The sequence below is a fragment of the Parasteatoda tepidariorum genome, chromosome 3, assembly GCF_043381705.1.
Source record: "Parasteatoda tepidariorum isolate YZ-2023 chromosome 3, CAS_Ptep_4.0, whole genome shotgun sequence".
Lineage (NCBI taxonomy): Eukaryota > Metazoa > Arthropoda > Arachnida > Araneae > Theridiidae > Parasteatoda > Parasteatoda tepidariorum.
This window is the reverse complement of record NC_092206.1, coordinates 19,557,271-19,583,375: the sequence shown is the minus strand read 5'-3', so window position 1 is coordinate 19,583,375 and position 26,105 is coordinate 19,557,271. Positions and strand designations below refer to the sequence as shown.

At 29.0% G+C, this 26,105-nt stretch overlaps 1 long non-coding RNA gene across 1 annotated transcript in view; it reads right to left on the bottom strand.

Annotated features, from left to right (window-relative positions):
• Positions 1-25,552, bottom strand: part of LOC139425126 (uncharacterized) — a 61,402-nt gene extending 35,850 nt beyond the window's left edge. Inside the window, exon 1 of the long non-coding RNA XR_011636355.1 lies at positions 25,076-25,552. This is a non-coding gene — a long non-coding RNA (uncharacterized lncRNA). The remainder of the gene's footprint in view (positions 1-25,075) is intronic.
• Positions 25,553-26,105: the final 553 nt, after the last annotated feature.

Here is a 26,105-nt window from a genome sequence, read left to right as displayed (position 1 = left end):
AAAATACTGAGGATAATAGAAATAGGAATCCTTTACTAAATCTCTCCCGAAATCATTATTTTATAAACTCGTGCTTGTGATGAGTTGATCTAGGATATTGACTTAAGAGAGAGATTATATGTTGTATCCAAATGTAAATCTTAATAGGTATACTAATATATATGTATATAAAAAAATCTTAATTCATGACAGATGACTTCATTACTTAATTCATGACTTCGCATTTATTTCTCTTTCTTATGTTACACTTTTTGTAGATCTAAGTTTAAATTTTCTTCAAGTACAGTTGGTAATTTTTCAAACACAATCAATCATTCATTTAGTTACAATTAACGTATCAACAAAGCGCTGTAATGATTATATGTTTTATTAAGAAAATGTTCACTATTTTTGGGAAATAATCGACTTTTAAGGAAAAAAAATGAATACGAAGCAATCATACGGGGGTTGGTGAGCAAAACGAACAGGGGAGGAACACTCTAGCATATTAATTTTTTTTTAAATTTGTTATGGTAGTTATAAATACTTATTAAGCGCGAACTATTCCTTTGCTTTTTTTAAATTTATTTTTCAAGCACGCATATAATTTTAATTTACTTTAAAAACACAATGTTTCTAAAAATAACTAAGAACATACAAAATATTAATTAATTCTAACAAGCTCTAAATTCTATCATAATTTCTTAAAACGTGAAAATTATCTAAAAAACAAATTATAGTTTAAATACTTTAAACAGGGAACATACACTTTAAACTGTCAAATTTTTTTAATCATCGCCTACCAAATATTAAAAAAAACTGTTCTTAAACAATTTATTTTACTTTCATAAAACTAAATTTTTAAATAAATCAACGAGAATGATGTACTTGATGACGGTTGGCTGGATTATCAATGATTGGCACGAAATTTCAATTTTAAATCTCTTCGGAACTCCACATTCAATTTGTTTCTCTTTGTTAAATCAGAATTTACATAAATGAAGCCGAATTCAACCATATTTAAGCTTGGGAAGGCAATTACTAGGGAAGCGCTGCATTAAAAAGATTGTTATATTTGCATAATATATATATTCGCCCGAAATTTACTCACAGTTAAATTATTAAAGAGAATCTTCGCTTCAAGGTAAACTAATTCTAGGATGCCCATATTTTCAATATCTCAAAAACGTAATTTTAAATCATCGTTTTAACTTTTAGAGATGATTTGCATTTATTTTCAGTTCTTCGTCGGTTATGTCCAATCATCTTGAAATTGAAAAGTGCTTTACATACTTGTTTAATTTAACTAAAAATATGTGCTTGAATTAAGGCAATGTATGGATTGATATTCATTGTATTCATAGGTTTCTATTCATCCACCCTCAGATTGGATCGAGCCGTTATTATGCTAACTCCAATGAATCGATATAAATTACTTTGCCAGCCTCTGCTTTAAACTAAATAGTACTTTCATACCTCACTAATTGTGATGTTGCTACATCACTTGTACGTTGTTATTCTACTCCTCAATAGTTTTTTCAGTTTTTGTTCATTTAACTACAATAGCCTTCTGCTAAATTCAACTTAATCAATTGATCAAGTTAAATTTAGTGGAAGGCAATTGTGGTTAAATGAACAAAAACTGAAAAAACTATTGAGGAGTAGAATAACAACATACAAGTGATGTAGCAGCATCACATTAATACTTTCACACATCTAGTTTTTTGTGACAAAGGAAGCATCACGCATTGAAGGATTAATAATATTTTAATGCCATAAAAAGTGTATTGAAAATTAATGAGAGTTTGAAAATAAATTCGATTGTAATTTTTTGAAATATTCAAGATTAATAGTAATTGTTTAATTGTGCATCACAAAGAAGCTATTTTGTATCATAATATTTACGTTGCATTTAAATTGTTATGTTTCAATGTCGCAGACTCTGTTTGGGATATAACATAAAATTCACTGTCTGCAAAATATTTTTTAAATTTACACACAATGAAAATCACAGACATCTAATTGGCTTAACTACATCTTTAAAGAAGCATTTTAATGTTTTTCAGATTAATTAAATACAAACAATGGAATTAGCATTCATTGTTTTTAAATACATATTTTCTTAAATAAACATTAAGTTTTATAAATTTAGCAAAAAAGAAATTTCAAATTATTCTTTTATCTGAGATAGTAAGCATGTTTTTAGTTAAATACACAATTTATTGGCATATTTAAAATATTTTTTTTGTACTACTATTAATGAAATATTAGCAACAAAATGAGAAATAATTTAGTACCTAATAAATAATGTATATTTTTCTTCTTTATTCTCATTTTTTTCTCATCGTGAAATGTCAAAGCAGTTTTTTTAAAAATTGCTGCAGTCCCAATTTTGAAAAAAATAAGCATTTATGCAAATGGCGAAAGTCTTACTCGAATGCTTGGAGGTAAATTTATTCTTTCCTTTTTTACGCATGTTTTCATCTGAGAATGAGAAGGAAGCATTAAATTTAGTGTTTTTGAGTGGATAGAATAAACAACTTCTGTGTCAACCTTTTTTTCACAAACTTCTTTTTTAAAAGAATGAATTTTATTTTTATGTGAAGTTGTTTTTGTGCATGCATTATTTTATTATAAAGTCACTAAAGAGATTTTAAGCAATAGTATTTTATCACGTAATTTGCCCTTTTTCATTTGAAATTCAAAAAGACATTATCCTTTTGAATTTCTGATTTGAATCTTCTGAGCTTTACACCATTTTAGAATTTTTCCATTTTACTTGGTTAGCAAATTTCAATATACTGTCTGCAGGCAATTTTCTATTCATCACGAACATATATGGTCAACAGTGGAAAACGATTGTGTTGCTATAATATTTATTTACAGAGATTTAGTGTAGGTCCTCGGGATTCAGCAATTCTGTAAGTAGTAAGTAGTAGTTCTGTAGTAGAGTTTTAAAGGAAAGCAAAGTTGATTATGAAAAAAAAATTATATAATACTCCTACTAATGATTTGAGCCTAGCATAATAATCAAAATCAATTTAAATATTGCAAGTAACAACTTTTGTATGACTCTAAAAATAAATTCCACGTGCGAGATAATATACCATAAGTCTTATAAGCTATGAGTAAAGCTGCTCAAGAAATATTTGTGTTTCATATGTAACAGTTAAAAAAATGTCAAAATTCCTGATTTTTTGTGAAAGCTTTGTTTTGGTGATATTGATGAAAATTCACTCATATTTTTGTGAAATTTGAGTCCTGATTTTGTGAGAAGTCTATTTATAATTTTCTGAATTAAGAACTTTCACACTGTAAAAAACTTCCGTGTATCTAAACTCTAAAAAGGATTGCAACTATACTTTACATTAAAATAGTGTTCCATTACACCAAAGCCCAAATATAGTTTCTGGTGCTATGAAACACCTTTAAACTCCAAAAATGATTGCAACTTCTTTATAACAAAATAGTGTATGACAAAATATCCTACTACACCAAAATCCAAGGATAAATCCTGATGCTGCAAAACACATAGAATGTTCTTTTACACTACTTGGAGTAAAATAGCAGCCACCATGTTTGCTATTTAGTAATACTATAATTTATAATTACATCAAGGTATGGTACTCATGAGAATCAGTAAAGTTATTTAGTTATTATCATAACCAAAGGCCTTCTATAAAAATTGCCGAGCTTTCTGGCATTCCCCTAAAGCAAAAAAACACAGTAAATTTTACCATATTCCAGTAGTTCTGATCATATTTTTTTTCTCATTGTAAGAATATGTATGGTTTAAAGGGTGTACTATTAAGTTTATCTACGTAGACATAATGAATAATTTCATTTGAATATGTATAAGGATAAAACAGAGCTTGATAGCCGTTGTTGTATGTTTTGTAGCATGCAGCGGAAACATAAAGGATGATTTTTATGCAATGTTTCGGATTTTTGTTTATTATAATAGCTTTTTTCTTACCATTTGATATCACTTTAATACGTTTCAGTGATATAACGCATTTTAGATTTCAATTGTAAATAAAAATATATTGACACTGGATCGATCAACAAGTGAATTCTAGAAAAATGCAGAAAAAAATGATAAGTATACAAAATCAGAAAAATAAAATGGTGGTTCTCATAGCAACGCAGTGAAAACGATTTCTACGTAATGGTTTAAAGTGATACATTTGCAATTATATCATTCTGTACATAAGGATTTTTTTATTTGACTTGAAAATTAAAAAGTATTCAAGTACTAGGTACTTCCGTTACAGGATCAAAAGACTTGGCTCCAGGCATGCCTAGAGAAAAAGAAATCGATCTGAATTAAATTAAATTTGAAAAGATTATGTTTTAACTTGAAATTTAAAAACAGTCAGTAAATACTGAGACCTATACGTTGATGTCGTATTATTTGAAAGTCGGCTTTAATCTTATCGAAAATTAAAATTTTAATAAAATTATCTATATAAAGACAATTAGAAGTCACAAATATATTAGAAGTCGCAAATTAATATTAAACGTGGAAAGATTAAAAAGTTATTTAAAATATGACGAATTACAACTAAAGAAAAAAAGATCACTAAGGCGATTATTCGAAACCTATTCAAATTTCCTCAGGCATTCAAACTGGTTTTGATGTTTTTATGCAAAATCATTCACCCCCATAAGAAACAATTGCTCAAAAGAGCTTTCTTATTCTTACTATGCGTATTAAATTAAAGTATAACATAATTGAAAACGCACGAAAAATTTTGTCCTTATTATTCATGCATAGTGTATCATAAAATTAAAATTTAGATTTCTTTTATTACTTTATTGTTCTCAGAATCTTCTTTATAATATTAGAAAAGACTTCAGCCATGGATACTTGCTTTAAAACAAACGAAAAAAGGAAAAGAGATCGTGCATCCGATACATAACGAACGTAACTACATCGTTATCTCGAAAGAAAGTTCGAATATCATTTTTCGTTAAAGGATCTATTATTTCTCAAGCGTTAAAATATCCAATTTCAAAAATTTTTATTTTTTAGCATTCTCTTTTCCGAATTCTTTAGGTATGCGAAAAAAGAAATTCTAAAGTTCCAGGATAAGAAATTTCTTCACTTCGTGAATAATGATGTGGTAAAAAAGAAAGTATTTTAAATTAGATTTTTCAAGGAGAACAAAAACTCAAATTTCAATGATAAATTTAAAATAACGGAGCGTTTACTTTAGAGAATAGTTGTAGCATTGTCAACAAAATTATATATTTTAACTGGCTTTTATATAATTTTTAGTCGAAGTGATAAAAATAATAACAAGTATAAATTGAATTTTGTAAAGAAAAAAAACCCACCTTTAATAGTTAGTATTAACTTACTTAAATTCCTACTTACTTAAGAGCTAAAAATTATCAATGAACATCCACTTAAATATAAATGTATTATACTTTTTTTTTTTAGCTAACCTTAATCTTTTTGTATCATATGAATCTTACATTTGTATCTTTCTTAAAAATTAAAAGTTCAATATTTGTAATTGCTCTGAGAAAAAAAATATGGTCTAAACTACCAGAATATGATATAATTTAATGAGTTTCCGGCTCAATGGGAACGCCAAAAATCTCGGTAATTTTTTCCGGGGGGTCTTTGGCTTTGATTTTTCTAAAATTAACAATAAAAGATGGCTTTACAATATGTGATAAGATTTGGTAAATATAGTAAAATGAGGTAGTTTTATCATGATACCTTAGATCATGGAATAAAAATCATTTATTGGGTTAAGTTTGCCTTCAGTTTTGTATTTTTTGTATGTAAAAATTAACAAATGAACGGTTTAACTATCGTACTTTTGATTTTATTAACCAGAATTATGTCTTTTTTTAATAGAGTATACTAATCATACAGTATACTAATTCTATCAGATTTGTTTCTCCGTGTGCTACACTTTCGATAATAAAGTGCCATTATTTGTTATTCTTTAATTTCAAAAGTTATCCTTTAAAAAACTGTATTCAATGAAGTACATAATTAGTAATTTTAAATAAAGAAAATAACTAATGTTTAGAAAAATGCAGAATGCTTTTAAAATTAATTCAGTAATAATAACAGACTTAATTTATAAATTAAAAAAACTTTTTTTTAAATTAGAAAGCTGAAGCTGCGAAACTCTACCGAAATAAAATAAAGTTTCAAAATATCAAATCTAAACTACTAATAATATCGACGTAGACTAACAATTTTTTCGTCATTTTTTTTAACAATTTTTACTTCATATTTTTTTAGCAATTCAAATTTTCGCATATAGCATTTCTTTAAAGTAAATTTTCCTCCTAAAAACATTTTCTACCTCTTTTGCTATTTAGAAGGAATATAAGATTTATATTTTCCTGTCTTCTTTACTAATCCCTTACAAAAAGGGGAAAAAAATCTCTTTTAATTTCCGCCTACATCGTTTTTTCTTTTTTTCCTTTTTTTTAACATCTGCTAACATTATTTTATTTTAATTCTTTCTGCTGATAAGATGCTTTTCGGAAACTGCATGAGAAAAAATGAACAATAATGTTAAGAGTTCTTTATAAAGTAAGAAGTTCTTTAGAAGAGTTCAAGTGAGTATAATGCTAGCGACGATAAGAAGGAATAAAGAGTGTCGACTTTGTTTAAGAAAGTATAAATACTTTGAAAACAAAAAAAGGAATTAAAATATTATCTACTGCTGATCATTCAATAAATTGCAGATAAGAAAAAAATGTTTGCTAATAAATAGAAATAATTGAAGGACGTATATATTTGTATTATAACGCTAGCGTCACCTTTGGTGTGTTGTCTATCCACCCTCATGAACTCATAGCGTCGCAACTCCACATGATGTACTAGACAGGGGTTTGAATAGCAACTCTGAATGGCCATATTCAAGTTCACAAATTTAAGTATTGAATGCTATAGAACAAATATATTGTTTTGTCAATATATAAAAAAATCATACTCATAAAAAATTTATATGAGGTCCCCTAACACTGGAAATAACTTACCCATGACCAATTTTCTACAAACATAACTTTCATGCTAATCAATGCATACATAACTTTCATGCCAAAAATCTACATACGTAACTTTCATGGTCAAATCGTAAGTTGATATTTGAAAGTCTAATATTAACTAATAAGTCTATGAATTAATAAAAGCCTAATTATTATCTAGCTTTTATAAAAAAATTATTTTAATTATACATTATCAGAAAAGTGAAAAACAGTAAAATAGATTTTAAAATAGAAAAGTGTAGTCATCCACAACAAAACTGCTGATCACACTAACAGCATACAAACAGACTATTTTTTCTTCCTTATAGTGGAGATAGCAACACAAAGCAAAATAACCTATGTTTTTAATCTTCTTTTATTGATAGCAGCTAAGAAAAAAAATTTAATCCAAGACACCTCATTCGATAATGTTTGCATTCCGAATTTTTTAACTTTACAAAGCTTAAAGATTTCATTTTTAAATTTGTTTAAACATACCTGAATAGAGCTAAATTTACTCAAATAATTACCCATGACTACTCTTTTTTAATTTATCACAATTGTTTTTAATATTTGCAAAGCATGCGCAATGTATTTTTTTATTTGTTTTAATAATTGCTTTATTAAATAAATGCAATTAAAGGAATTTAATTAATTTTTAAAAGAACTTGAAAATAATCAGTTGGTGAAAGTGAGAAAATAATAGTGGAGAAAAAAAATCCTGAAAATAAGATTAATCTTGTTTTAATGACATTTAGGGTTTTATTTAGTTTATTTTAAATTTGCAAAGATCCAACGAATATAATTTAAATTCCATCAGTTTAACTTGACGTAAATGTAGTTAAACAAAAGAGTGAATTACCGTGCTTCATAGTGTAGAAAGAAAATGAAAATAAATTTAAAAAAAATCAAGTCTTTAGAATAGCGTGTTTGTTTAGAGTTTTATGTCATGCAATTTCATAGAGCATAACTAACTACACATCACGCTTTTGTCATGGAGCAGTTTCTTTATAGATTCAACACAAGATTTGCTTTCAAATTATTTCTAACTAAATTAAACAAACGGTAGGAAATGTATAGGTTGTTTCAAATATTTAAATTAACCCCCTAGATGAAAAGAAAGTGCATAGAGTTAAAAAAAATTGCATTAAAAAGAAGACATTTATTTAAATAGTTTTCGAAAAAGTAATAAATTAATTTCATGAAATATTGCAAAAAAAATTTCATCCAGTCCGAGCTTAATAATAAGAGAGCCATTTCTATTAAGTTGCATGGGGATTCAATTTTAGCAGATTAAAATAATAGAGCTATCCCAAACATTTCAAATTAAAAGATTTAAGTTGCGCAATAATTTTATTATTGAATTGTGAAATGAAATAGAAAAATAATGAAATGGAATAGTAAAAGAATGATAAAGATGTTAAAACTAAAAAAACCTTTTGAACTAAAATATAAATAAATAAATAATGAATAAATTAATTAATAAATAAATATAAAATAATTCTCAACGGAAAAATACGAACATTGCGTTTTCAGTTACAAAAATAAATTAACGAAATCAAATGCTTCCGAATAACAATAATAAATCCAAATAAACCACCATCTGCTTTCTATGAAAGTTTTACAGGTAATTTTTGTTTGCGCATTTTAAGATAAACTTAATTTAAAATGAACGTAATACTTGTAGAATTAAGAGAAACTATATTTAAACAGGGTTACAGCCAATATTTTGTTTATTACTTTTTCACTCAATCCCATAAAAAAGCTATTGTTTTTCAAAAATTTTAAGCTATTTTATTTATAAAAATATGTAGAAACCTATGTCTGAAGAGAGGAAGTAGTCAAACAATTCATTTTAACACTATATTTTCGATAAAAATACTCAAACAAATAATTTTTCTATGTGAACTCTTAAAAGGGATGCTATTAAAAGTGAAAACATCACTTGCAAACAATACTGAAAACAATTAAAGCGTTGTTTTGTGCGCAGGAACGTGTATCCTTGAAAACGTATTATAATCTCGTAGCGTCTAAAAAAACTATTAACACTAGAAAGACAGATGCGGCCAATTTTACATCTTTCGTTTTTTTTTTTGTTGCTCTATAATTCGAAAAATAACTTATTGTACATGTCAGTATTTCTGACTTACCCATAATTTGATAAATTTTAAGAGCTTATATAAACATTCATGTTAGTCTTATAGAAACGAATAAATAGAATCATATGACAAGAATAACGGGAGGGCCAAAGTGATCCCTTAGGTATTTTGGTACTTATCTTTCAAACCAAGATAGCTTTAGATATTAGGTATCCTTTAGTAGATAGCCCAGTTTTATTAAAAAACAAGTGTATTTCAACACAGAATTATTATTTTTAGAGAAAACGAAACTCGATTATCTAAGAAACTAATGTATACACCGGCAAAGTATGAAATCCGGCATTGTATAGAATGACTAGGCATTGTATAGAATACCTAAAATCAGCCGGCAAAGTATGAAATTATTTATATTTCACACATTAACTAGGCATTCTATAGAATGCCAAATGAGAAACCGGCAAAGTATAAAATACATCTCCGATTCGTCAAAATGTCATTCAAAAATGACGAATTTGAAACGTCATCCGATTTTATATTACTTTATTCGTTGATATAATTACATTTATTCGTTATTTTAATACTTATTGACGATAGATTACATTTATTCGATATTTTAATACTTACTGACGATAGATTAGAAGAAACATGAGTGTTTGGAGTATCGGGCAAATATATACCGGGCAAGGGCACTTGATCTTAAAAAAATATCAGTGTAGGGTATACCGGGCAAATCTATACAGGGCAGTGGCACTGAACCTTTAAAAAACCCTCAGTGTAGGGTAAAACGGGCAAATGTATACCGGGCAATTGCACTGAACCTTAAAAAAACATTCGTGTAAGGTATACCGAACAAATGTATACCGGGCAGTGACACTCGACCTTAAAAAAACATCAGTGTAGGGTATATCGGGCAGTGGCACTCAACTAGACCTAGTATATATTTCGGACATTTACCAAAGGCCTAGTCATACTAGGTCTAGTTAAGTGCCATTGCCCGGTATACATTTGCCCGGTATACCCTACACTGATGTTTTTTAAGATCAAGTGCCATTGGCCGGCCAAACATTGATGTTTCTTCTAATCTATCGTCAGTAAGTATTAAAATATCGAAAAAATGTAATTATATCCACGAATAAATTAATATGAAATCGGATGTAATAAATATTTCAGACATTCACCAAAGCGACTAAGCGATTGTCAACATTCACCGGTGAAAGTCAACAATCACAGATTTCGCTCATTCACAGTAACATGCACATCATTTACATAATAACCTCATCAGGACGTTTATTTCATACTTTGCCTAAATAGCATCCGGCATTGTATAGAATGCCTAGGCATTCTATACAATGCCTAGGCAGAGTATGTAATACTTCTCACATTTCATACTTTACCTGAAAACGTCAGGCATTCTATACAATGCCTAGGCATTCTATACAATGCCTAGTCATTCGATACAATGCCGGCGTTTCATACTTTGCCGGTAACATATACATATAATGGAAAAGCTAGTGTTCTGTTTAATTAAATAGTATTTTTGCTAACCGAATGGATTACAGTACCATGGAATTTAGATGATCAAGTCTATATTATGTTTTTAATAAATTGATCATGACTGTATGCTAAAGGCCATATCACACTTAAGGAAATTCGTCCAACTCAACCTCAACTTCAACTTTCTGTTCAACTACTACCTGAAACAGTTGAACTATGGTTGCCATGCGGTTGAAAAGAGTTGATCATTGATAAACGAGTGATTTCTTTCTTTTTAGGCGATTTAGCGCTTTATACATAGACGGATAAAAATTTTCATCGAAAGACTCAGCGCGTGTGGTAATTAAATTTAATTTAATCGACGGCAATGGATCCTTCCTCAGCAATTTCAAGTTTGATCATTTACAGTTTGGTAAAGAAAAAAAAAGGATAAGAGAAGGACACTTTGGAGTAAAGCATGACGCTTACGAANAAAAAGTAATATTTAATGAAATTAGATTAGATGGAAATTTAAATAACATAGACTGTAAGGACCAATTTTTCAAATGCAGTTGCATTCTTTACATTATTAATAAGCAGGTTTTGAATAAATTATGAAGGAAGTTGAAAATATTTTTTTACCCGTTAAAGCACCTAACAGGTTTTTTCAATGTAATTTTTTTAATAAAAAAATATTAACACACGTTTAACTTTAAATATACAAATATGTAGGTACTTTTTATATCTGCTTTTTTCATAATTTAATCGATTTATTTTTTGAAATTAAAGATAGAGTTAAAATTATTTATCTAAAAATGAAGTCCTTTTCTTAAGGTTAAATATTTGAAAAAAGTGTGATATGGCCTTAAGATTTTGGATGTCTAATTGATCCTTGTACATACAGTCTGGGAAGAGTTAAACAAGCCCTTTCAGTCTTTCTAGTGTAGTTAAGATAAACTTCATGCCATTTATAAAAGTAAAATATTCACCAATAGTTGGATTTTTTTTCTTCTCATAATGTAAGAGATGTAAAAAAATCGTAATGTAAGAAAAATTATTCAACAATTGGTGAATATTTATTTCAAAGAGAAATACAATTAAATACATTATAATTTTCTTTAACAGTTGTGTATGAATCTACTCTTTATTTACCTAATATTTTAAGCAATAGAAAAACAATGTTTAAACTTAATAAAGACCTCTCAGCCCATACCCAGAAATTTTTAACATCATTTATGTTAAAGTTAAAGACATACTTTTAATCTTGTATTAAAAAATCATTTAAACCACAAAACAGTTTATTTTTAAATTTTTCTTATTTTTTTCTTTTCCAACAAATCCAATAGTAAATTATTACACTGGAAAAGTTAAGGAATATATTGGAAAAGTTAAGATCTTTTAAAGAACTCAAGGGAGTTAAAAATGCTTCTTTCCAGCTCCGATTTAACCTTAAATACTTGTAAATGGTATTTTTGTTTCAGTGAAAGCCACATTTCTCCTTTAGTTTCGAAAAGCCAGTTTCTATTAGCAATTAAATTACGAATGGGTTAGTTCAGAATTAAATAACCAGTTAGAAAATCGCAAATAAGAATCTTGTGGCAACTAAGTTTATTTCCGTTCCGCGTACTGCACCAAAATAAATGAAATTTAATTCTAGAGACTGTATTTAGTTCAGTGATTAACATTTTAAAATGTTTAAACTTCCTTTGATCTGGTATTTGAGTTATTAACTTTAACTTACAGATTATTGTAAAAGAATCAGTGAGGATTTATGCAATCTAGCTTTAATTATCATTTAGCGAATTCAAATTTATAACGCAATTTTTTACTTATTTTTCACAAATAATGCTTAATTTATTATAATGAACTTTAATTTCCAAATTATTGTAACAGAATTAGTGTATATTTATACAATTCAGCTTCAGTTATAAAATTAAATTATATTTTGATTTTTTGATTATGTATTACTAATTCGTAATTTATTGTCAGTCTCTTAAATCTTTGAAAGCTTTAAACCTCATTGCTACGCATGAAATATCGCATGATTTAAACACTTCTTAAGTTACAAAATAATCCTTGAAGTATTTTTGGGAAATCTAAAAAAAAAAAAATGTCAAAAACTAAAAGTGTCTCTTCCATTATTGTAGGATAGTGTATATTCGATGTTTAACTTATCTACAATATACCCATAAAAGTAGATTTAAAGCTATAACGTTAGCTTCCGCTTTCAACAGCTCAAACCATTCTTTTGAAATGAGCAAAAGTATATGTCAGGGGTGGCCATCCTTCGGCTCGCGAGCCACATGCGGCTCTTTAAAGCATTATTTGTGGCTCTCGATAAATGTACCCGAGTTCCCTTTTCATTCCTGTGCTATAATGTTTCAAGAAATTATTATTGTTCCGTATGTGTTTCAAAATGTTGTTTAAAGTACTGAGAACAAATATGAAAGACTAAGTGCAACGTTGTTCAATTCAAGGTGAGTTTTCCATTTCCAATGACGCAAAAAGCATCTGGAGAATTAGAATTAATAGAGATGTAAGAAGATCAAGCTCTACAATTAAAATATAAGTCGACGTCGATTACTGAATTATAGAAATTTGTACCATAATCGAAGTATATCCTGAATTAAAAAAGGCTGCTTGTCGAATTATTTAAATATTCGGAATAACGTACTTATGTAAATCCTTTTATTCCACTTTAAATTCGTGAAATCCAAGCACCGATCAGTATTAACTAACCAGCATTTCAAAGAATTATTGAGAAGTGCTGTCACCAATCATTCACCAAATTTTAAAGAATTATCAAGAGCAGTAAAATAAATGTGTTTAATTTTTAATATTTAAATTCAGTACACATATTTTGTACTTTTACTTATATGTTTTCAATAAATAATTATGTAAAAAAAATTTTTAATACCTTTTTTGCATACCTTTTAAATACGTATTTAATTGCGGCTCGCTAAAAATTTCAAATTTTAAAAAATGGCTCGACTATCAAGGAGCTTGGCCACCCCTAGTATATGTTATTATAGTTTTCCTTTCTTTCAAATTTCTACGTTCATAAAGATATTTTGTTATATTTTATCGTTGAACACCTAATACGTTATCAAAAGTTCGAATCATACTATTCAACTTTTTGACCTTATGATACTGACTTAAGAAGGCAAAATTAAAACGTGCTTCGGAAAAACGTCACTTCCTCGGAAAATTCAAGCTTCGAAAAAATGAGTAAAATTGACAGTATTTCCGTTAAATAGTAAGGTAAACTGCGAAACCTTTTTACTATTATCCTGGAAATAAACATTTCTTCAATCAATAAGCATATTTTTTGTTAACACTACAAACATATAATAGAACATAACACATTCTTAAAAAAATCAGCACATATATCAACAAGCCATTAACGCGGTTTCTTACAGAATCACCTATGGTTTTTTTTAAAAAAAATTATAATATTTTCTTAAGTTCGCAACGATGATAAATTTTAATTTTTTTTAAAAAATCTGTTGAACGGTTAGATATTCGTGGGTCCCAGTGAAACTATTTGTATTCATTTGGGCAGCGAGACTGTTCTAATAAATCTCTAACTCAGTTCCCCTGCTACAAGAGTTATTGAGTTCTGTTTTATATATAGACAATATTTCATGTACCCTGTTATGCTAGTTTTACACATGTGGAAATTATTTGGGTCGGAAATATGAATAAAAATATGATTATTATTTTTCAGTTTTTTTAAATTTTTGCAAAACGAAAAAAATCGTTTTTAAGGTTATTTGGAACAAGTATTCATAGATCTGAGCTTATTGCAAACTGATTAAAATAGAATAGGCTTATTGGATAAAAAAATTATACATTTTCTAATTAGCTTAAAGATATGTAGGCTCATTGCAATAATCATGAAAAGGAATAGATTTATTAGAAAATACTGAGACTTTTTCAATTAGCATAGCGCGATGAAAAATTATGTCGACTATTTACAATGAGCCGAATTATTAAAATGTTGTCAGCAATTATAACCGGCAAATTTGCAAAGTGCTTTTTCATAAAACAAAATTTTTATTTTCATTTTAATTAATGAACTATGCTACTTTTATCATTAAGTCAACCGGTCTGTGTAGGGGTTAGGGAACTGCTCTTGCATTAGAAAGGTTCTGGGTTCGAATCTCGGGCAAGGCATGGATGTTCTTTCCTTCTCTGTACTACCCGTCCTTACTGTGGGAGCAACGTTGGCCCACCTAATATGGTGCCCCTGAAAAAGAGACCAATGCCTGAACCAATGCCTGACCCGTAAATGCCTGAATTGGTGGAAAAATTTTAACACAGGTGGGCATTAGAAAAAAAAAAATATTATTAAAAATGATTTTATTACGAATTTCTGATATGTTTCATTGTAAAGAAATGAATTAAAATAAGATTAGTAAGACTATGAAGGTAGTATTAATGCCACACAGTTTATAATAAACTTTAGAAAGTATTTTTTAACCTATCAAATTAAAATAACATTATAAATCCACGTATTTTTTGTAATAACCTGGCACTATACACCTTAATATATCATAAAAGTTCATAAAAATGTAGTCTAATAATAAGCTGTATTTGGAAAATTTTGAAAACTGAAAATATAAACAATAAAATAAATAAAAAACTTTAGAAGAAAAAAAATAAAATGAAAAAAAATATAAAATGCCAGGAAAACTTTTGGAAAGTTGAAAGAACACTTAAGGAACGCAATCTGACATTTGATTAATGCATTCCGATTTAACTATGACATGAATTATTTAATTCGGGATATCACGTTTATTCGGTTACCTGGGTGACAAAACTAGGGCTTAAGTATTCACGGAATTTCAATTACGTTTCCGACTCTTGGACACGAAATCCGTTAAGTGTTAATTACGGAAATACTTTTTTATTTCTATACTTTCAAGAATGTGCGAGGAAATAACTACTTAATTGTCTCTAGTTGAACTTAAATGTAAGCGGATTGTTGGCATTTATTAAATTAATGTCTGATTTTGTTCTTTCCCTGTTCTTAGAATATATTTCGAGAAAAAAAATGTGAAATCGCATTGACAGCATTAGAATAAAACCAGAAGAATTATTTGAGAAAAGTAGAAAAAATTTGAAAAACTTCAGAATCATGTAAATTTTGTTCGTTTTTGATTTTTTTTTTTTAATTTTTTTTATCTTTTTGTTGTTGACGTGTTGTGCATTTTACACTTGAATATTATTCTAAACAGTGTTCAATAATTTTCCTTGGAACTATTTTGAAAATTTAAAAATTATTTTTAAAAAATGCAAGTTGTTTGTATAAAAATATTCCAAACGAGGTTATTTTTAACTTATAAGGTTATTTTTTTCTTATAAGAAAAAGATACCACCGATATTGGGAGCACGAATGTGATGTAAGCTAATTGGAGCTTCGCTTACGGATTTTGTAAGGATCCATTTCTAATTGTATGCCTTCATTGCTAAATTAAAACACACGGATCAAAAACCGAACAAAAATATTTTGTAAAAAATAATTATTTTTAAAACTAGCATAGTAAAAAAAAATCACAAAATCACGTCTAAGAAAAAATTAATGTACTGCCCCAGGAAGTTTGCTATTTGATAAATTACGACTTGCAGTATTCAATCCATATTTAAGAAAATAAGCTATTTATTCAAACAAAAGGTATTACATTTTAAAAATTAGCATCAGTTCTGCGACGTTATTTCAATTACTCAAAAATAATTCAATTAAAAAGAAAACTGAAATTATTTTTATTCAATTACGACAAGGTGACAGGAAAGCTTAGCAGAAGAGTTCACTTTTTCACAGATGGGGAAAGTTATAGAGAGCAAAATATAAGTGCATTTCTTCTGGTGAAAATCCCATACCATTTCAATTCTTTTATTTCACTACGATAGAAAATTCTTTATATAAGTTAGATTTCTATTCAAATCTTACTTAAAATATGCCAAATACAGAACCGTGGTGACTCAGAAGATAGGGCACTCGCCTTCCAATAAAGTAACCTAGTTCGAATTCCAGCGATGGCTGGTAGATACGAATTCTGCTCTCGGCTTGCACGGACCACAGTGCTTACAGAAAATAATATTCAGTGGTAGACGGATGATGAGTTAGAGTCCCTTGACCGAAGAGTTTACCAAGCGAGGTTTTTGTGGCTTTCTTCTCCATGTAACGCAAATGCAGGTCAGTTTCATCAAACAAGTCCTCTACGAAGGCAAATTTCTTCCTATACTTGATCCAGGACTACTCTTATCTTCTGGATTGAGTTCAAAATTACAAGGCTACGGATGATGTACATTAGTAGTCGGAAACTCAAAATTGGGTACGCTGTTCAACTACGGTAATAAAATAAAATAAAATAAAATAGAGATTTTATGTTCCCTTTCCCCTGAAACTTCCGCTGAAGTCTCTTTCGCTTCGACTTTTTTTTTTACCTTTTTCTCTGAATTGTTGGAATAAACCCTACCGGTTACTTTGCACTCACCAATTTGTAATGGGATATCTATACGACATCATTAGCTTATTAAATAACTTCGTGAATTATTTGGGAGACATTAGTAAAATTTAGCGCACTAACTTAATTAACGTAATTTAGATAATAACTTAATTTAGATAATTTAGGTGAAGTCCTTTACTATTGCAATTTTAAGCATTTGAATATGAAACGTTGTAGAACTAACTAATTTTGGTATATCTTGGAAACTGTGCACCAAGTTTTATAAAAATCGGAGCAGGTGATGGGGGAAGTACTAGCTTAGTTTTTGTAGTAAATGAATAATTTCCATTCAAAAGACCTTCTTAAAAATCTCTAAACAGCTTACAACAGCTGCTAATTTGTAATTTACAAAATAAAACACTGACAGAACAAAACTGCGAAATTTTCAAATATACGCTTTGTTTTAATACATACGATCACCGGCCAAAAATTTTTGGTTAAGGTAATGTTTTGGTTAATAGGCATTAGGTTTATGTAAATAGGTTTCTTTATGGGTATTGGGCATGCTCACTAAGGTAATCACTGATATGAACCAGTATTTTTTATTTTAACATTTCAGTTGATTAAGTGTTTAATGTTCAGTTCGTATTTTCAGGATAAGTGTCCTGTTTTTGCGCCATTTTCAAAATCTTAACAGGAGAGAAGTAGAGTACGTTTACTGCATTTAACTTATCTTATTACATATCGATTGCTCAGCAAAATCGCCGCACTTGAACAACATAGAAATATTGGGGAACATATCTTAACTGTTTTGGTTTATTGTTTATGTTTGCCTCATAAGTAAGGCGATATTCGAATAAGTTCAATCGGACATAATGAGCTTTGTTTCGTGTATTCACGTGGAAGGGAAAAGCCTCTTCACACGTTTCAGAACCGGGTTTCGTTCACATTCAGAGCGAAGAAGTGACTTTTGTGAGGAAAATATTTAGCTTTAAGCTCGGCTAACAGTCAACTTAGCTACGTTACTCAATTAAAATTTAATTAGTTGTCCATTTGAGAGATTTGCGTGATGATTCCTTCAGAGAGTGGTTAGTTTGGAAACTTGTTGATCTACTTACTTGTTGATTCCCTTCCTAATCGAATCCAGGCGGTTATTAAGCTTAGAGGTGGAGTTATACGGTATAAAATGCTTTTCATGATTTCTGTCGGGGTGATTTATTTTTTGTCCATTTCGTAGTAGTAGCAGATTTACAAGTCTACGGAGTCGGACATAAGTAGTCGTGAACCCCAGGGGACAGAGCATCCGCCGTCCAGTGAGGTGAACTGAGTTCGAATCCCAGCGATGGCTGGTAGATATGAATTCCGATCCCGGATTGCACCGACCACAGTGCTGACATAAAAATATCCTCAGTGGTAAACGGATCATGGGTTAGAGTCCCCTTGCAGTCACACTAACCGTTTTTCTCTCTATGTAACGCAAACACGTGTAAGTTCCATCAAAAAGTCCTCCACTAAGGTAAATTTCTCCCAATACCTGATCCAGGAGTTCCTTTGTCTTCTGGATTGGAATAAAAATTACACAGCTACGGAGTTGAACATTGGTAGTCGTAAACCCAAAATTGGGTCGGCTGTTCACCGACGGTTCTGTTATAAAATGTAAAATAATAGCAGATTTCAGAACTTAGTGATATGAATGTAAGTTGAAATTCATATAAATATCCAATAACATATGTGCAATATGCATTCGGAAACTTTGGAATGTCGTTCTTATAAAAAATTGTTTTTGGTACTCAGAGACACGATGATGTTAGTTTTCATGCGTTTACTTTAACGTTCAAAAAGTGTACTAAACTAATGTGGGTTATGTTGATCATATGTTTGATTTTATTATCTTTAATTTTTGATCATTTAAACAATAATCTCTAACTTATTTCATAGTTCAGTATAGCAGATTGACTCTGAATACAATGGAAGTGGGAAGAAAAGCAAAAACTTAAATGCTGATTGAAAATTAAAGTAGCAATACATTTGATTACTGTCAATAAAATCAAAATTTACAGAACAAATTAAGTACGAAGAAACACTTTTTTGTAGAAAACTCGGATGCCCTTTTCAAAAATAATTTACCTTACAGGAATCACTATTTTTTTTAACACTATGTATTTTATCTTGCTATGGAAACCTTTGAGCCTTATGATAATTCTTCTAAGTTAATCAGCAATTAATTGGATTTCTTTCTTATTTTCCGCAAACAGGAAACTTGATTATTAATGCTTCGAATGACAGGAAATTGCTAATTATAAGCGTTTCTCTTTGTTATTTTCATTCATACCAATTTGAAAATGAAACAAACTTTCGGAACTTCTAAAAAGATTTATCAAATTCTGGGACTTCCTTTTGTAAAGGTTTAATAAAGTTTATTTTTTCGTTTAGTGTTTTAATAATGTCTAGGATATTAAAAAAATTATCTTTTATTTTTGATAATTATGCGCCTTATGACATTCAACGTGTTAACCTTTGCTTACGGCTGGTACAACATGTGGACCACATGTAATGGTATAACTGGTACACCGTAAGCAAAAGGTTACGTTGATAACTCAAACATTGAGGTTCTCATGAGTACCAGGCAAGGAGGATTAACTCCAGGGCTCGAAAAACCGCCCGTCCTCGGGGTCAAAAATTCCCTGGAGACAATAACGAATTTATCGAATCCGACATCCGCGCGGACAGCCATTTTCCCGTTAATGTTCGGGATGCATTTTCAATTTTTGTTATCTAACAAGAGTCTAGCGCCTCAATTCTAAAATGACTCTTTAATCTAGAAATACAGCAACATACTGCGTATGGTGGAATTGATGTTTTTTCTATCTGGGAGTACTGTAGCGGTTGAAACGGGCTTTTCAGCAATGAACTTACAAAAAAAACACATTACGTACTGGTCTTTAAGAAGCGTTAAACGCAATTATGAACATCTACCTAAATGCAAATCCCCTTTCAAATTTCTGCGCAGAAACCTCAGTAAATCATTGGCTTGATTGTGGAACTGGCAAACGTCATATTTGATTCATTTAAAAAAACGCATTACCCTCGGATAAATTGACATTCCAGATAACTTGGCTTTTGTCATTTAAATTATTTCATAAAATAAATACTAGGTTACTAATAGTAACCTAGTATTTCTCTTATTACTATATAATGTAATCCTAGTATTTGTAATCCTAGTTACTACTAATTCATTGTGCAATTTATGTAATAAATGTTTGTAATAAATAAGACAAAATTATGTTTTTATTTATTTAGAAGCTACGGGTTAGTTTCAAATGAGGACGGGTACATTGTTGGACATGCCGTCCTCAGGGACGGGTAAAATTTCTGAGTTTTTTCGAACCCTGATTAACTCTATATGACGTTTTACGCGGAACACGTGATATTATTCGGTGCCTTTTTAAAAAAAAGGAAAATATACGCTTTGTTTTGGATTAAAAATGGGATACCTGCAAGTGACGTAGTGTGGGTATCTCGATCCTGATTGGTTACAGAAGAGTGGTATTTGTTTACGTTAGCAACTGTTCTTTCCGTTCTATTTTGAGTAAGCCAAGCCCGTCAATTATTAATCATCTTAATTGACTCATTCTAAATTCTTTCACAAAGATTCTTTCTCAAAGCTTTCAACTCCTTTCACTCTATATTTACACAGAAACTTAACACAAAGACAGGTACGAAGCCACGTGGAACATAAACTAATTTTGCACCAAAGTTGAAACAATAAATGTCGTGTTGTGTTGCCTCCAAGCTATGCTCACTTCATTATGAATCACACAACATAAAATGTTTTGAAATAACGTGAAAAAGAAGAAAAATCGTATTACAACCTGACGTGAATTTTGTATCCAAAACAAAACGTATATTTTAATAGTTTATTTTTTTTTCTTTTCATTTTCTTAAAAAAAATATCGAAAAATCTCTCGCATTCCATGCAGAATGTCAAATAAAGTTAATAATAATTATCTGGTACATATGTGAGCCTCTATTTCTGGTTCTCAACACTCAGCATATCTTGTTCTTTTTACATATCTAAACTTTTGACCAGAACCTTTTTTTTTTCTCTCGCCATTTTGGATAGTTTTAAAATTTATTTTAACTGGTAATAAAGCTTTTACACAACATAACCGGTTTTCTTAATTTATACAATGGGCATGTTGTTTATAAAGGGAAATATTCCAATTAGGTTTGTCTAGATGTGTAACATGGAAATAAACATTTTTAATGCTATAATCTTTGTAAGTAAAACAAAGCACTGAGATTTTCTCTTGAAAAAGCATCCCACAGGTGAAATAAGGAACTATTGAAAATGCTACCTCGAATCCTGATTTCTATTTTATTTCTATTCGATATCTAATTAAATTCCGGATATCTATTTGCAAAATTTTGCCGTTAGAATATTTTTTTTAGGTGCAAACTTCACAGCAGCGGCATGATTTGAGTATATGAAGTCGTTCACATTTAACGCTGAATAGTCGATTTCATCTTTTTTAATAATTAATTCTGCGTTGAACTCAAGTTAGAAGTCAAGAACACTGATAGCAATCTTGACGATTGGCGAAGTGAGTGTTATTTTGTGCAAAATTTGTCTTCATTTACTGTAAAGCTATGCAAAAAATAAAGGAATATCCTTAAAAAATATTTTCTGAATACAATAATAATCGTAATTTTTTTAGAAAATAAAAAATAACGTTACTATTAAGCTAATTTTGAAATAAAGTCACACTGTAATAAATTTTGACATCCACATCCACATCCAAACACCAGCCCACTAAAAATAATAATGGCAGGAGGAAAAAAGTGCCTGTGAGTACTATTTTAGGCAAAGTTATCAATAATATTATGTAATTAATCGACTTGCAACCATTTTGTACTGCCGTGCAATTGAAAAATCAAAGTAAGCGATAAAAAATTTGAAAGTGAGGTTCCTATATATTTGACACCCGTTGCACGGTAAGCTACCTATTTGCGCAAAAAAATTTTTTTTTTCTGAAATAAAATTTGTTTTTAGCAGTTTTTTGAAATTCTATTTTAGCGTTTATTAGCAATAGAAGTAAAATAGTTGTCAAGTCTCTGTTCGTGTAATCAATCTTAAAGCATTTACGTTGTTTTTTTTCCCCAATTGAACGGCAATGCAACTGTCAGGGTCACGTGATGTAATAACACGCATTTTCTGATGTTGCGAGCTAAAAGCTTGATATTATAGATATGATTTTTCTATTTGTTTTGGTTTTTTTTGGAGAATGGATGAAAAAGAATAATAAAATGGTGAATTAGTTTTTGTAGAATTTTGCGTTATTTCTTTTGTAAAAGGTTACGACTGACAGCAACCTTTCAGGGAAAGCGAAAAAAGAATTTTCTGAAAATGGATTGAGACTAATGATTGTTTAATTACAATAAGCATCGGTGCAAATTATGCAAAAAACATAATTTTCCGAAGGAAAAAAAACTATTTTTAGTTCATTTTTGCGTAATTAGCATTGATTTCTTATAAAATGTTTTTTTTCCCTTCACGAACGTCGGATTGTTGCAGTGGAAAATATTTCAGGGACAACCTGTTGAATCGATCAGAGAAATTTTAAGGGCACGCTAATGCTTTGATTTAATTCACAAAATTACCGTTCGTTTAAGTTATTAAACAGTTTTTTTTAACCTCCCAGCGCGTAAGATAGAGATTATATTTTTAAGTTTTATACTTATATTTTTATACTAAGTTTTATATTTTTATACAAAGTTTTATATTTTTAATGATAATAAATTTCTTTAAACCCTTACACTGTGAAACATTTTTCTAATTATGAATGACTATCTGAGAGTCTAGTACTACTGAAATTGATACTTTTTTTACTATATATTGATAAAAATTTTGTAATAAATCAAGATTTTATCCAAAACAATTTGATTGAGTCGCGATGGCTCTGGGGATAGAGCGTTCGTCTTCCAATGAGGTGAACCGGGTTCGAATCCCGGCGATGGCCGGTTGATATGAATTCCGCAGTACTGACGTAAAATATCTTCAGTGGTAGATGGATAATGGGATAGAGATATTCTGCCGTTAGGCTAACCGTGGAAGGTTCTCGTGATCTTCCTCTCCATGTAACGCAAATGTGGGTTAGAAACATCAAAAAGTCCTCCACGAAACCAAATTTATCCCAATACTTGATCTAGGAGTTCCCTTATCTTCTGGATTGGGTTCAAAATGACAAGACTACGGAGTTGAACATTAGTAGACGTAAACCCAAAAATTGGGTTCAACGACGATCATAAAATATTAAAAAAATTTAATTTAGGAGTAATTTTTACCTTGAAGTGAATATAAATTAGCATAACTTAAACAGATACTAAATTGGAAATGTAGTCTAGTATTATTGTTTATTCAATTCTTTCTTATGTTCTCAAATTTTGTTTTTAGAGAATAACTTCCTATTAGGTCTAAATAACCATATTTTTAATTATTTCGAGGAACATCATTACGCATAGCAAATAACAAAGTATATTAAACTTCAAAAAAGAAAATTCCACGCGAAATATGTTAATATAGATTCTGTGTAAAAACAAAACTCAGAACTTCGAAATATTTTTTGGGCTCTAATAATATTTCTCGGAATAATAAAAAATACTGTTACTAACATATGCTGAAAAAAAAGTAAAGCCTAAAGAATATCGTAAAATTTACAGTTTTTCTTACTATATAGGCACACCAAAAAGCTCAGTAACTTTTACCGAAGCACTTTGGAAATGATTTTGGTAAAATTAACAATAAAATATGGCTTTATAATCTGTGATAAAATTTGCTGAATGGTGTAAAATTTGGTAATTTTATCATCATACTTTAAATCATGGCATACAATTAATTTATTCGGTAATATTTACTTTTCATTTTTTTCTTCTTTACTATAAATGTGAAGAAATAAGAACTATAGTTTTGAAAGTTTCCAGTAAGTCGTTACCATATGAATGGAAAAATTACCAAATAAATGGTTTAATTACAATGTATTTTGGTTTTATCAAACAAAATTATAGTTTTTTTTTATTTATTTATTTGAAATGTCATTACCATACTGTACGGTAATTTTACCAGTATATTTACCCATGTAAGATAATTGTTGACGAAATTATATTATTGATTTTCCTTTTTTGAAAAAAGTATGTACTCGACTCTTTGTATATGATTGTACCAAGCAATTATTAATTTAAAAATTGAATAAATAATTACATTGAAAAAAAATGAAAAAATACTATTAATTTGTATATTATTTTTACACATCTAGTTAATTTAAAGTTACTAATTTGTACATAAAATGTTTTCTTTTAACATTTCAGAAGATGTATACTATAAATAAAAACTTCACATTGTATCTAAACTTTCAAAAAGCTGTCCGAATTTATTTTATTTATTTGTTTAATTTTTTTCTAATAAAATTAAGTTCTGTTAAAATAAATTGCATCATGAATCATATTTTAAATATCATTTTTTTTTAAAAAAAGCCACATTAGTTTTTTATTCAAAATTTATTAATACTGTGAATTATTTTAAATGCTACATTTATATTAGAATATTATGAATATTCTAAAACCTTGTTCGTTCATTTTAAAGAATAATTTTTTTAAAAAAAGTTTTATTTATTAATAAAAAAAATTGTACACTTTTAAAATAGATATGCTTTTAATTTTAGTTTTTGGAAGTGTCAATTTTAATTATATAAAAACAGTTTTTTTTTACATTTAACATTATTTAAAGTATTATACTAAAAATAATTATTACTTTTTCCCGTTCTTCTAATCACTTTAAAAATAATTTTATAAAGAGAAAATACAAAGCTCATTGTTCATATTTCAAATTTTACATTATTATATTTGTAGTATTTCTTATTCTTGTCAATTTCTTGCAAAAAATTGCAATTATACAAATGAGTTCAAAATAAAATTTAAGCACACTTGCATAAAAGTGAAACACATGCTTCCATAAATTAAAACTAATAAATTTTGCTAATAATACAATATCAAATTTCATAAACAATAACTTACCGTTAAACTGGTGTTTTAAAATGTTAATTTCTTTAACTTTCAGTTTGAAAAGTGACGGAACATTAAAAAAATTGTGACATGCTTTAATTATTAGTGTTTATATTATTTACATATGTGCGTTAAAAATGAAATATAAGAAAACAAAGACGATAAAGAAGATCTCAAAACGTAATCGATTTCGTCACTACGTCTACCTTCCGCGCGCCTGGAACTCTTTTCTTCCGCGTGTTGTGCTGTGCAAGACCTGGATACTTGTGGGACAGATGTGTCAAAGGGATGTTGGGAGGGCTTCATATGCGGGCGCCTGCGCAGTAGAGTCCAGTATGCCTGTTGTGAAAATGAGCTTAGTCAAGGGTTAAATATTAACCAATGAAATAATTGATTATTGGTGTGCAGAAAATAATTAGCAAGACCCGGATTTGTTGCTTATTTTAGAAGTTTTATTTTTAAATTTTCCCTTAGCGGAAGATTAATGAATTGGGGGATTACTATACCGTATCGTTAAATGTAAAATCGTTTGGCTATAACTTGAATAATTGATGAGTTTAACTTTTAATAAACATATTTACAAAAGAACCCCCTCGCAAATTCGGGAGAAAATGTGATAAATGATTCTGTTTTGTACAACCATTTTAGCATGTTGTTAAAAATACGTCAATAACGAGAAGAAAAAAAAGTTTCTCGTTCTTTTAAAAAGCATATTTTTAAAGAATTCAAATAAAGTTATGCTTAGTAAATATATAGTGCTGCATGAAGTTACCTTCAAAAATTCTCTAATTTTTATTTAGTTTTAAATGAAAAAGTTTTACCGATATTTTCTATTTTAGATCTTTAATCTTTTACTGTCATGTGATTTTTTTTTTTTTTTTTTTTTTTTTTTTTTTTTTTTTTTTTTTTNAAATTTTATAATCTCAGTTTGCGACTATCAATGTTCAACTCCGAAACGTTGTAATTTTGAACCAAATCCAGACGACACCTGGATCAAGCACTGGGAAAATTTAGCTTTAATAAAGGACTGTTTGGTAGAACT